The 13,597-nt window shown below is 34.0% G+C and overlaps 1 long non-coding RNA gene across 3 annotated transcripts; it reads right to left on the reverse strand.

The window, feature by feature from the left end:
- Nucleotides 1–5,180: 5,180 nt before the first annotated feature.
- LOC135755684 (uncharacterized) lies at nt 5,181–11,294 on the reverse strand. Of its 3 annotated transcripts, XR_010535588.2 has the most exons (12): nt 11,072–11,086; nt 10,216–10,432; nt 9,626–9,703; nt 9,278–9,422; nt 8,704–8,882; nt 8,447–8,590; nt 7,617–7,740; nt 6,633–6,751; nt 6,468–6,559; nt 6,260–6,345; nt 5,913–6,056; nt 5,181–5,472 (listed from the first exon to the last, which is right to left on the reverse strand). It is a non-coding gene; the product is annotated as an uncharacterized lncRNA (long non-coding RNA). The 3 variants fall into 3 exon arrangements; XR_012336694.1 differs by having other exon boundaries at nt 8,704–9,104; nt 10,216–11,294; XR_010535594.2 differs by lacking the exon at nt 11,072–11,086 and having other exon boundaries at nt 8,704–8,784; nt 10,216–10,399.
- Between the last annotated feature and the right edge of the window lie 2,303 nt (nt 11,295–13,597).

Here is a 13,597-nt window from a genome sequence, read left to right on the forward strand (position 1 = left end):
ATCTTTCAATAGCAGGGGACTTTTTTCGGGCACTGCGTAATATCATTTTGGTTGATTGACAAAAACAAGCACAAATTTGTTTGACACTAATGGAAAGGACTGCATATCACTTCACATAAATATGGACTCATGTGATTCACCTACAAAGCATGGCATTCATGGCTTAATAAACTTTTTGTCTTTTCATCATTTCAGGTTGCTGAAAATGTAGTTGGCAGAAGGTTTCCTTTTCGATAAAATAACTGAGGAACAGATAAATGAGGTAAAATGTTATTTACTAAGATGAGTGCTTGTCTTAGTGACTGATTCTGACCTTTCAAAGATAATATCCAGTAATTGCTTCAACAGGTAAATAATTATTAATTGTGTTTTGTCTGTGTGTGTCTGTGTGTGTGCGTGCGTGTGTCTGTGTGTGTGTTTGTGTAGAGGAAAGCCGAATTGAAAGTTCACTGGTTACGTGCTCTGTGTGGTAAGTCATGTTTTATTACCTTATTATGTTTATTCTATTGAAATGCAAATAGTCCATTCCATAACCAATACAGTGTAGGCAGTGATGTGTGTTAGATAAAGTTCCCTGGACATGTTGATCCTGACAGCAAAAATAAATAGTATTTAAAGAGTTAGTCTGGATTTAAACAGAGGGTGATCCTGAATCTGGAATGGGAGATGATCTATCTTATCTGTATGTAGAATAATCTATTAACATCCTGGAATTTTGTGAAGTGGATACAGTCAGGGTTCCCACAGAGCATGGAATTTCTGGAATATCATGGAATTTTAAAGGTCTTTTACAGACATTAATAGTCAATCATGGAATATCAGGGATTTTTGTTTGTTGCTTTAAGGTTTAGTTTCCATTTATGAACAGTTATTCAGCTTGTTAACTTGTATTACAATGGTAGGAGTGATTTATGCACAAACAAATAAAAATGTTAGCATCTGAAACACTAAGCATGTGATAATTTAGTACTATTTCTGATAGGAGATCTGGTTTTACTTATGCTGGAAATGTGATTTAATAAAACGGTTGTATATTACATATTGTAACAATACATCCATTAAGAGTCAAATTAATAACATTTCATCTTATTTTGGGATTTTGTTTTACCAATAATTAATACCTCTGTTTTGTCAGAATGCATCATGTTAGGATGATGCTGGAATTTGGTCTAGTAGTGTCTTGCAGTATTACTGTAATAATAAATGTGAGGAAGAGGAGAGCAATGATGAGTGGAAGTGATGCAGACACTATCCTTATCTAACGTGCCAGATCTGGAACACATGAAAACATGCAGAAATTGTTTAACTTATTCCGCTTATATAAAATAGCTTAGTTACCTTAACAAATAGGAGAATATCCTTAACTCACTAATGACAACTTAATAATTCATTTTAATAAATACATTTTGAAATCACTACATTTGAAGGTACATCCCTTCTGGAAAAACCAGCACACAAGCCAGATGGGAAAGTTGTGTTTTGGTGCTGGTTTGCTGGTGACCATGGGAATTATGCTGGTGTATGCTGTTTTTTTTCAGCAGGGATGGCTTTCAATATACAGGAACTGTATGGATATTTATTTTAAAGTACTATTTTAACTACAGTCACCAGAAAATGTTGAGAAAAATATGCCAGCTAAGTACAAGTACCTCACATTTGTACTATGTGTTCTAATGACATTATCTGCACTTATATTACAGTGGAAAAACCTGGGATGACACATAGGAGCCTGCCAGCGAATTCCAACACAAGTCCCCACATCCCAACCAGTTTTCAGCATGACAGCCTACACCTTTACATTATCAAGCACCCTTCAACTGTTTAATTTTGAGTGTCTTTGCTTGCTGTTCTTTATTAAAGTTTTTGCACAGTACCCAGTCTCTTTTAGTTTTTTTTTCTTGAATTTTGTCTTTTTAAAAACTCTGTATTTGTCATGAACTAAACAGCAGACAAGAAGTGTCCCATGCAAGATCATAAGGTAAAGATTTGTTTGTCATATTAAATTCCCAAAGGCATTTTAATTAAAGATTTTTGAAGCACAGCATGGGTAGTACAGTTTAGGTAAGTCTACTTTAACTATTTGTGTGGTATGCCAGCCATGAATAAGTACCAAAAATTCTACCAAAGCTACTTAAATCTCACTTAAATTTTGTAGTCCTGATTGAAATGTTCAATTACAATATTAAATAAGAGTTACTTTGACATTTATAATTGTTATTAACCAATTGTAATTTACTTACATTTATTCAGAGTAAAACAATAAAAATTTAGTCATTCTAAATTTAAAACAGTAATTCAAATATATTTTATTTTTGTATATTTCTTTAAAGTACCTAAAATATATTTTTTTGTAGCAGCCTGCATGCTGCAATAACTTTATTTTATTTTGCAAGCAAAAATGAAACATTTTGAAATATTGTAGCCTATTATTTATTTCACATACAGTAGGCTATACATCTGGAACAAGTATATAATATTAGTAACCTTCAGGTTTATACTATTGAAACCAATAGGTATTTGCTTAGATAACTGAGAAAACCTTTTTTCCTGTTTCATTTAAGTGTGTGTTTCTGCGTGTGTAATAAACATTATAATCGTACCTACAGCGATTTACAGCGTTGCTGATAATTTACATTCAGGAAGAACGTGCACGTGATTACCATTTATAGACGTGTGACGTTTCCTTGGCGTTAAGCTTTGGTTGGACTAACTTTAATTCAAAAATAATAAGTGATCCGTTTTGCAAACTATGTTTTGCTGTTGTTCTGACGTTAGTAATACTGTCAGTTCTTGTAAGGTATTGCTATGTTAAAAGAAATTACCCGATTATCGAGATGCTAACCCTATGGTATAACTACACTCTTCAATGAACTACAATTTACAACGCCATGTTTTCCCGTCCCATCGATAGAATGACAATGGCTTATGGGCAATGTAGTTTAAAAACGTTTAGTAATGGAATTAAATAAATACAATCTTTAATGAACAAAATGGCATGTAAATATGTTCATTGTACAAACCTCTATAACATATTTAAGAGTTAGAATGAAATGTTGTATTTTATTGTGATTACTTTTTATAATGCTTTTTAACAGCTTTCCATGCATGTCACAAATCTCTGTCCAACATTATTTAGTAAACATATCATATCATAAATAGTTGTCCTAACAATTTTCTCTTTAATAAACTAATCAGACTTTGGTTTAAAGCCATTTGAAATGTGCATTATTTTTGCATTTCCATGGGCTGTTACTGGGCCCCTGGGAAAGGGAGGACAGTAACCCTACACAGATGTACCCTCTTCATCATGGATAACAATCTGTGCTGAGTGACATTTTTATCTGAACAATATTCTTATTTCCCACCTTTTCCAAATTCATTGTGTTAGGTTTTGTTGATATTATGAGAAAATCAGAATACAGAAATACAGTAACAAATTCAACAGATAAGTCAGGCGAGTCGTAAAAATCATGCAATGCAAACAATCCCAATATAAAAGACAATAATAGAGCATTATTGTCACAAATGTCATAACATAATGTGACTAAGATACTTTTAATAAATTACACAAAAAAATTATATTTTTGAAAATAATGACTCTGTATCATAATGATTTTCAGGATTACATTTTTATACAGCACACTACAGTTCAACTAAAGAATATTTTATTCTCAGCCACCAGCTGATGTTCAAACATCCCATTTCTCCCTGTCAATCATTCTTTGATTATTATTACTCATCCAAGATTATTTGTTGGTGTAGTTGAGGTGATTAGCTGAGGTTGTGTAAATATTAGTTGCCAATCAAATAGTTTATTCTGAGACGTTTTGCCTATAACAATATTAGTTCATTTTTTTCTATCTAAATGGCAATGGAATAAAAATAGAAGGTCGGATGAGAAGAAATACCTCAAATCTCTACTACAATACAGTGGATGTTTGTTGGAGTTGTGCACTTTGACTTTGGCTCTATCATTCAAAAGATATTTAAGATAGAGTAATACTTTTTTTTACACAATCAACACACACCTCTCTGCTACAAATGAACACTTATAGTTTCTTTGTGTGACCCACCGTTATTGTACAATTACACCGAAAGTTACTGGAGTGCAAACATTACAACTTACCTCATAGGTGGGGTTCATTGTAACAAAAAGAGGGTTTGAAAATTTGGTTAAAAGACAAATAATTCAGTTCAATTCAGTCTATATAATAAAGGTGGATGTTCATATATCTGCCTATAATAGATGAATGTGTGAATGTCTATCCCAGTGGTTCTCAAACTGGGGGCCGGGAGATGGTGCCAGGGGGGGCCCAGTTTTATGACATTTTATAAAATACATTCATTTATCATTAATTCTGTGTAATTAAACCTAAAAAATAATAAGCCAACTAACCAACAGCACAACTAGGTATTATTTAATATGTTTTGTTTAATTAAAATATTACATTTTAGAACTGTTTTTGTCATAAAAAAATTCCGGGGGGCCGCAAAAGAATGCACTGTACACAAAGGGGGCCGCACACTGAAAAAGTTTGAGAACCACTGGTCTATCCATCCTTCATCTAACATCCTTGCATTATGCATCAATGCATATAGATTTTTATAGGGCCGCACAATTAAGACAAAAAAAATCATAATTGTGATTTATTTTCCCTGATATTGTATTAACAGTTATCATTTTAGTATTTACAGTGTTTTCATTTTACTATCATTGTCTACCCGACTGTGTTACAACTAACCCCGCTGTGTAAAAATGATTTCAATCCCAGATATCAGCTATATGCTGACATGTTTCAAAAACCTGTTATGTTTAAGGTAACAAGACAGTGATCAAAATAATGCAAGGTTGGATTTGGTGACTTACACACCCAACTCAAAAATAGAAAAAAACATTAGACAAAGAAATTTACTTCCATGCCTCTAAAACACTCTCTGTTCAATATCTTAACCAAAACACATTACACAAATTCATCTTCTGACAGTCAGAAAAAAGACCAAAAGCACAGATTGCTTGGCCCTGTATAAAAAATATGTAACCGTCTTACAATCAACCCCATGTTTATTTGTGCCCCGCTCACCCCTACTTTAATTATTCACTTTATTTCCACCACTGAGTAGTTGTAGAAGCATATTGTACATGTATACAGTATGTGTATTATGTGAATAAAGAGGCTACATAAGGTTATGAAAAGTAGATTTTATTAAATGCTTTATATTGACAGTTAGAAGTCTTTGTCCAGAATGATGGAAGGTGACAGTCTTGTGGATTACAGACCATCATCAGAAATGTCAAAGTCACTGTCGTACTCATCAGGTGAAGCACTGTACAAGAAGTTGATGTTCTCTGCTCCAGACAAAACTTGTAGGTAACAGTCTCTTGCTTGCAAATTTTTCTGATTTTATGTTGCTCTCTGAGAATGGTGCTCAGCAGACCTTTTAGACCCTCTTCACTTAGGCCACATGGTGAATCTTAAAAGAGGAACACAATAACTTTAATTAGAAACTTAATAAACAGACAGTATATTTATTAGGGCAGCCCCTATAAGTCAACAAAATGTTTGCTGGTCAGAAGAGTCATAGTCTGGCAAATTTTGATTGGTGGCTGCACAAAAAGTCTATAGGATGTGGTGACAATCCGACGGACCACACGGCTGGTCCCTATGGTTATTAGAAAGTAGTTATATATTTCAGGAAGAAAAAAGTGCAATGACTTGTTGACCTACAGCCACTTATGGTTTAATAAAATGTGTTTTCATTACTACTTGTTACTTCAATGATTAGAGAGGATATGTCCTATATGTAGTTATGTGAATGTGCACTTTAGCAGATTTAAGTTAATAGGTTATACTCTTACTAAAAACAAAATAAAAATATACATTGCCATTATGCCATATATTACAAATACATACTTTTCATTGTCTCATTAGAAAACAAGCAGGACAGCTCTCTGATGGCATCAGCACAAGCTTAGAGATTTCCAATGATGGTCCATCTCTGCAACAAGCATCTTCTGCTCCTCCTGAAGTCTCCAAACTGACTTAGATGTACAGAGTCTGGAATGCAATAATGAAAAAAGTCTTAAGTCATATGTATTAAAAGTCAACCTTCAAATAATCTCTGAACTTGTATGGGGATACAGACTAATATTTGAAGCATTTTGGAAATTGTGTCCTTTTTCATAAAATTTGTCAAATGCATTCATAATATAACAAATTATTATTTCATCACAATCTGCCCATTCCTTTATATCACTGACCTAGCCTTCCAATTAGCTTTCTGTCACTGCCAATTGGGCTTTCATGGACTCTAGGTTTTCTAACTGGCTTTCCAGAGCTTTTTGGTCTACAATGACAAACAATCACAGATAGCAAGAAACAAAAAACAAATGTTGTTTAATGCACTGCTTCAAACATTGCTCAGACACATTTCAAAACATCTAAAACAAATTCTACTGATTTCATTACCTTCTGATATCGACGAGTAATTAAGATGGCTAAATTGTTAAACTTTTGCTGATTCCAGCGCATGGCCATGAGAGGCAGATTGTCTGCGCGTCCTGCGAACACAGAAAATGTGTCAGATATCAACATATTTATTATATGATTATATAACTAGTGCAGTTGTCTTACCTGCTTTTCACAATTGTTTTGTAGTCACTGCAATCCTAGAGAGGAAGGTACTGCACTGTCCCACCTCCTCTCCTAGTGTTAATACAGCAACATCCTGCATTTGCCTCACTCCATTTCACCTAGTTAAAGAAAAAAATATATAGATGTTCACTTTATTTTCTATCACATAGCAACTTTTCCATACCTCACATTTAAAATTATGGGCTTTGGCATGAAAAACTGAAAGGAATGGGTTCATGTTAAAGGAACACGACAACTTTTTGTGACTTTAGCTTATTCACTGTATCCCCAGAGTTAGATAAATCCATATAAACCTTTTTCATCTCTGTGCGTGCCGTAACTTTGTCTGACGCACCCACCGCTAGCCTAGCTTAGCACAAAGACTGGAAGTAAATGGCTCCAGCTAGCATAGTGCTCTCAATTTGTATAGTTTATGTATATGTGTATGTGTATGTGTGTATGTGTGTATGTGTATGTGTATGTGTGTATGTATATGTATATGTATATGTATATATGCACTGCTACTTGGGCGGAATAATTTGCTCGCAGCACCTGAGAATGGTGAGGAGCAGAGAGTTAGCTAATCACTCTGCCCAAGTAGCAGTGCTTTGCCTTCTGAGAATATAGTTCACAGTATATATACGATTAAAAGATGATTATGTCTCATATGCCCTTGTTATTTGTACACGAGGTGACGATACAAATCACAACATATAAATAAGAAATTGGTGGCGTTATTTTGTCACTTATTGGGAGCAGTATGCTAGCTGGAGCTATTTACTTCCAGTCTTTGTGCTAAGCTAGGCTAGCAGTGGGTGTGTCAGACAGAGTTATGGCATGCACAGAGATGAAAAAGGTATGTATGGACTTATCTAACTCTGGGGGTTATCTAACTCTCTAAAGTCCCAAGAAGTCGGCGTGTTCCTTTAAGAAGGTGCTGGAGCTCTGGACAGCTTTTCACAACTATTGAAGGCCAATATTTACAGGTTACATCCTGTTTTCTGGCAAGCTTTTCGTTGTGGTTGTGTTGTGAATGTAGTCCAGAAATCTGGTAACATCTTTATCCTTGGCTATAAAGACACCTTCAAAGATGGCCGGTTCCTCAGATCTAAAAGTGGGGCAAAACAATTTATGATAACTTATTGTGTAGGTTTACTTGATGCACAAGATTTAAGTTTCTAGATCACACTTTACAGTAAGGTTGTATTTGTTAACAATTAGTTAATGCATTAGCTAACATGAACTAACAATAAACAATATTTCTACAGCATTAATTAATTTTAGTTCATGTTAATTTCTGCATTTACAAATACATTTATAAAATCAAATGTTGTAAATTTTAAGTCATACACCATGAGCTAACATTAATTACTGTAATGACATAAAATAACATTAACAAGAATTAAAACATGTTGGAAAACGATATTGTTAATTGTTTGTTCAAGTTAGTTAATGCGTTTACTAATACATTATTGTAAAGCGTTTAGTGCTGCTTTGCAGAATAAAAGTGTGTACTGTGTATAATAATTATGTATATATAAATACACACACATACATGTATAATTTTAAGAAAAAATATAAGAATTATATATATATATATAAAAATATAAACATAAATATAAACATATACACATGCAAATGTTTCTAAATTATATACGTGTTTGTTTATTATTATTATTATACACAGTACACCCACATAATATCAAACAAACTTTTATTCTGCAAATGATTAGTCACGACTAATCGTGAGGCAGCACTAAAAGTGTTACCATTTTCTTTTTAATACAAACACTGTGAAACAAAGTTTGGAGTACCTAGCAGTATCCTTGAAATGATAATCTCTGGGGTGCATGCAGGGCAGGTGAAAGGCTCTTCCTTGCATATATTGTCCACCTTGAATCGCACAGTCTCCCACTCAAAAAACTTTTCTGAAAACTGTCTGCTGAGATCTTGCCAGTCTATTAAAAATAAGGAAATCAACAGCTAATAATGTGCAACAAATACATTAGCACCAAGCAGCTTTCAACCCACAATTCAAATATATTATCAATACTGTAGGATAAATACTCACACGACCAAAGCAGACAGTTCGCTGATCCAGCATTCTTAAAAAATGCTTGACAGGACAGTCCTGGTGCCGCCATCTTCATTTCTTGAAATGAAAACAAGATATCTATGGCATAAATTGTGGTGAATTGAAGGGTTGCAGGCCAGTACCCACTTCTGTTTAAGTCTCCCACTGCACATTCCCTGTAATATAAACCTTAATTAGATTCATTAGTGTTTGATTTCTTTGTACAATTTATACATTTCTTTCTACTTTTCATACTTAAATGTTGTATCAATGCTAAATTATTGGAAATCAAGTATGTAAAGATTTTTAAGATTCTACTATAACAGAACAAAACAAAGTTCTTCACTCTGGTGAACAACCACAGATTTTGTCAGACATTTCCACGGGTACAAGCCACACTGAAAAACATCATACAGTGCAGGACAATTAAGATTGTTTGATTTGACTGAATAATATAAGATTGTAATTGAATAATGGTGGCTGACAAGGAGTATCCATCATCAAACAGAAATAAGAGACAAAAAGGTATAATTGAAATAGTAAAGCTTATTACTGTAGCTTAACTACTTACTTAGGCAGATGTGTGCTACCACATGCCCTCCACCTCTCTGAAGAGACTTTGACGTGTTCTCCAGTTTGAGGAAGCCAGAAGAAGATCTCTTGGGGTTCCAGGAGGTGATGCCTCGTCACCTGAGAAATCGTTCAGTGAATGCACTCTGTAAAAAATAGTATGGAGTATACAAAAACAATACTTTTATATTTCCCTTTATGAATATACATTTACAGCATTTATTGTACTTCATGGAATGGCTTTGAGTGTAAAAGGTCCGGTATTCTATCAAATTTAAGAAAATAAACGATGTATTTACATTATAACCTACTGTTATATACTGTAATTTAAACACATTGATGTACACACCAACAGTCTCTGGAGCAAAGGCCACCTCACAATGAGTGTCAGGAGCATTGGGAGGATCAGTGTTCTGAATGTGATCAGCTTTAGAGGATAAAAACAACACAAAGCAACATTTATATATAATATACATATATACAAAATTCCAACTTGTCCCAAGGCTAGTGGCACAGTCTGGTTACCAGTTTGAAATGGTACAAGCTCTCTGTTTAAAGGTCCCATTTTTCCTGTTTTGAAAGGGGAATCCTGGTAAAGGAAACATATCGCTTGGCATTGAACTTTAAGCTTTATAATTCTGCAGGTATTGTTTATGCACTAACAGCAACCTTACACAAAAAACATTATAGCTAAAGAGAAAAACTACGACACTTTAATTTCCCAAACCCTAATGTTAACAGTCCAGTTACTGGATGGTTATCTATGTCATGCAGATGATGACAGCAAATAAGAATGCTTTAATAAAACAGATTATAAAGAAACAAACTGATTGGCCATTGACATTAGCCTTAGAAGTAGTATCCATTAATTTTATACACCTGTAAGTCCTGAACAGTGTAGATCCTAAAAATATATTTTAAAATATAAACAATACTGACCTTTCTTTGGTTGATTCCTGCATGACCTTGGCCTTGCATAGACAATATTTACATCAGTGTCTCTTTGTCTCCAATGCACCCTCGGCTCAGGTGTCTTCTCTGGTGCTGCTGCCTCCTCTTCTTACAGATTACCAAGAAAGTGTGTGTGTGTGTGAGAGTGTGTGTGTGTGTGTGTGTGTGTGTGTGTGTGTGATGGGGGTATAAAGAGTTGAAGGACCTAAACAGAAAAGAAATAAATAACACACCTATATATAAACACACACATATATGTATGCACACACACACAAATTTAAGCTCAAATCTATGTGATATTGATTTTGTACAGTTAAATGTTTATAATTTATACTGATCGTGTTGGCTGAAATTGGCTTTAATTACTTCATATTAAAACATGATGAGCCACAATAATGGTGCTGTTATGAGTTAAGTTGTATTGTTTATTATAGATCATTCTGGGAGTTCATTGTATAATTTTGTGTGGATTATTAAGTAATTACTGGGCTGGAAAACAAACCAATCTGGCAACACTGTTCTTCATCTGATCATGTTGGCTAAAAGAGGCTTAATTGTTGCGAGCTAGTGTAATATAGGTAACATATCGCTACTGAAAATCTTGCATTTCCCTGTATCTTGCATTATCAACTTATTTGCGACAAAAAATAGTTTAATTAGCTACTTTTGCTATTAGCCTATGCATATGTGGTGCAACAAAGTTATTTGTTTAATGACTTATATAATTTACCATCCTAAGATTGCTACCTTATAACGTTACATTAGAATGTTCCAAACACAACTTATTGTCACGATTAAACATTTCTTTGCTGTGTAAATGTAAGAATTATCTCCATCAACTTACCGAGTGGAAATCGCAATGGACCTTGGCATCGTCGCATTCGATGACGTCAGAGTTGTTAAATTACAGGATTTAAAATAAACAAATTAATAATTAAACAACCCATTAATTAATCGAAAACAATCGTATTATAGTAAAATGTATATTTATATGTATATTTATTACCATCAACGAGCCTTTGATAAAAAATATTTGCCACCCAGCATGCATCACGTCTAAAGTTAATCAAAGCACTTACCTACATGATCAGAAAACGCGTAAAATGCTACTCCCACGCGCCGTGGAGCGTTGTTAAAGTCACCTCTGAATGTTGTTTTATCTGCAGTTGAACGCGGTTTAAATAAAGCTTCCCTCTGAATGTTGTTTTAACCGCATTTGAGGGTTGTTAAACTCACCGCTGAATGCTATTGATCCTGCAGTTGAACGTTGTTTAACTCACCGCAGACCGTGCTGTTGCAGTTCAGACTGCGAGGGATTTTTTAAATTAAAAACCAGTTGACTGGCCAGATAAATATTGACTTGCGCTGGCATAGATCATTTATTGTTGCCTCTTCCTATTTATTCTTATTTATTATAGTCTGTAGAAGACGTCATGTGACGAGCCCTGGCAGCGACCATAGCAACCTAAACGTATCAGTTTTACATTATTCTGGCGAGATCTGAAAAATCTGCGTAACATCGAGCAAGCGAGTGATTATGTAAATTCACTGAGTGCATATTATGAAAATAAAATATATATTTCTCGCTAGAAATGTAATCAAAACTTATTTTTATGCAGAAACTAACTCACAATATAGATTTTTCCCCTAAAAATGAGAGAAATGTCCGCCATGTTTTTTGTTCTCACGGCCGGTAGCTTGAAAGTCACGTGACTTGGACGAAAGAAAAACGTAACAGTCATACAATTCAAGGGCCATTAAAAGAATAGGCGAAAAAAAAAATGTAACAGTCATACAATTCTAGGGCCATTATTGTAACCCCTCTACGTTTTGCAAATTGGACCAACGTAGTCAGGGTACGTTTTTTCATGAGACTGGGTTGCGTGGTTACATAAATACCAACATGAACATATTTCAAAAATACATGATAGGGATTATTATGTTGAAAGATTATGTGTAAATATATGAAGAATAAAGATTTTGTAAGGTCAATTTCACAGGTTGAAGTTTGTGTCCTGAAACAACAGAAATGTTGTTCCAGCTGTAAATATGTACTGAATGTTGGTTCATAAGAGGTACATTATACAGATTATGATTATGTACTATTTATGTTCTATTTATACAGTAGGTATGAGTTAAACTACAGACAACTAAAACTTTTTATGCCAAATTCCTAATAAAAATATTACTTTTATTTAAATTTATTTGCCGTAAATTGAAGTAGGACAAAATAGTCAACATAATTAAAAGGATGCAATGTTTTTAGATCAAAACAATCACTTTTTTTAAAATAATACAATACTAATGTTTTTACATGTGTTTTAGGATCAGTTCAAAAATGACTATTTGTTGGAATAACCCTAATTTTTAATCATATCTTTTATGGGTCTTGTGTCTTGTACATTACGTGGTTTATGTCATTCCTGAGACTTGCTGTTTAACAGACACTCATAAATGGATACAATACATATAGTAATGCTGATTAAAGGTAAAACTGGAGTGGATTTTTCTCCACGACCGTACTGTAGTAAATATATTAAAGATTCATAGTTTTGTAACATCCATGGTACAATGAGGTATCTGGGACAACTATTGAAAAAATGAAAGGGGGCTTATTTCAGTTTTGTAGTCAGCACTGTCCTTTTCACTTTGCTAATAGCAATAACTTAGCGGGATATTTCTCCATTTGGGACTGTGGTTTTTGCCAGGTTATTTTCAGGCTTAGCTTTTTGCCATTGGTCCAGATTAGTGGGACCACAGCCAAAGCACATGACATGACATGTAAATACATCAACTACTGTTTCTGTTGTTTTTATACACAAGTTATATGCAAACAAAACAGGTTACATACAGTTCAGTAAATAGATGACTAGATGATAATGCTGAAAACCAAGGATAAAACTTTATGCTCAAATTAAACTCTAAAGTGCATGACACAACAGACACTTGTTCAAGTTTTTTACAAATTCAAGTCTTTGTAATGGCCTGGTAATGACAGATCACTATAAATGTTGTTTGTCAAAAGATTTTAAAAAAATCCTTTCAAATACATATTTTAACTAATATTAACTAACATAAGAAAAGTGAATATATCAATATTACAATTAGGGGTGGCTAGATACCATATTCAATATCAATATTAGCCTGATATTGACGAAAATGGCCGAATCGAATATCGCAGAAGTCTGGGAGAACAATCCGATCCAATTTTTTTTTGTGCTGACTTACAGTACTAAAAATGTTGCTACTATTCTATTTGAAATTCATTGATTCTTGAATTTGTTGCACAGTAAAATGTTTGAGTTCTGTAGCCAGGGCCGCCTTAACCTAATGTGAGGCCCTGGGGCTGAGAGGTTTTGGAGCCCCCCCC

The sequence above is a fragment of the Paramisgurnus dabryanus genome, chromosome 5, assembly GCF_030506205.2.
Source record: "Paramisgurnus dabryanus chromosome 5, PD_genome_1.1, whole genome shotgun sequence".
Classification (NCBI taxonomy): Eukaryota; Metazoa; Chordata; class Actinopteri; order Cypriniformes; family Cobitidae; genus Paramisgurnus; species Paramisgurnus dabryanus.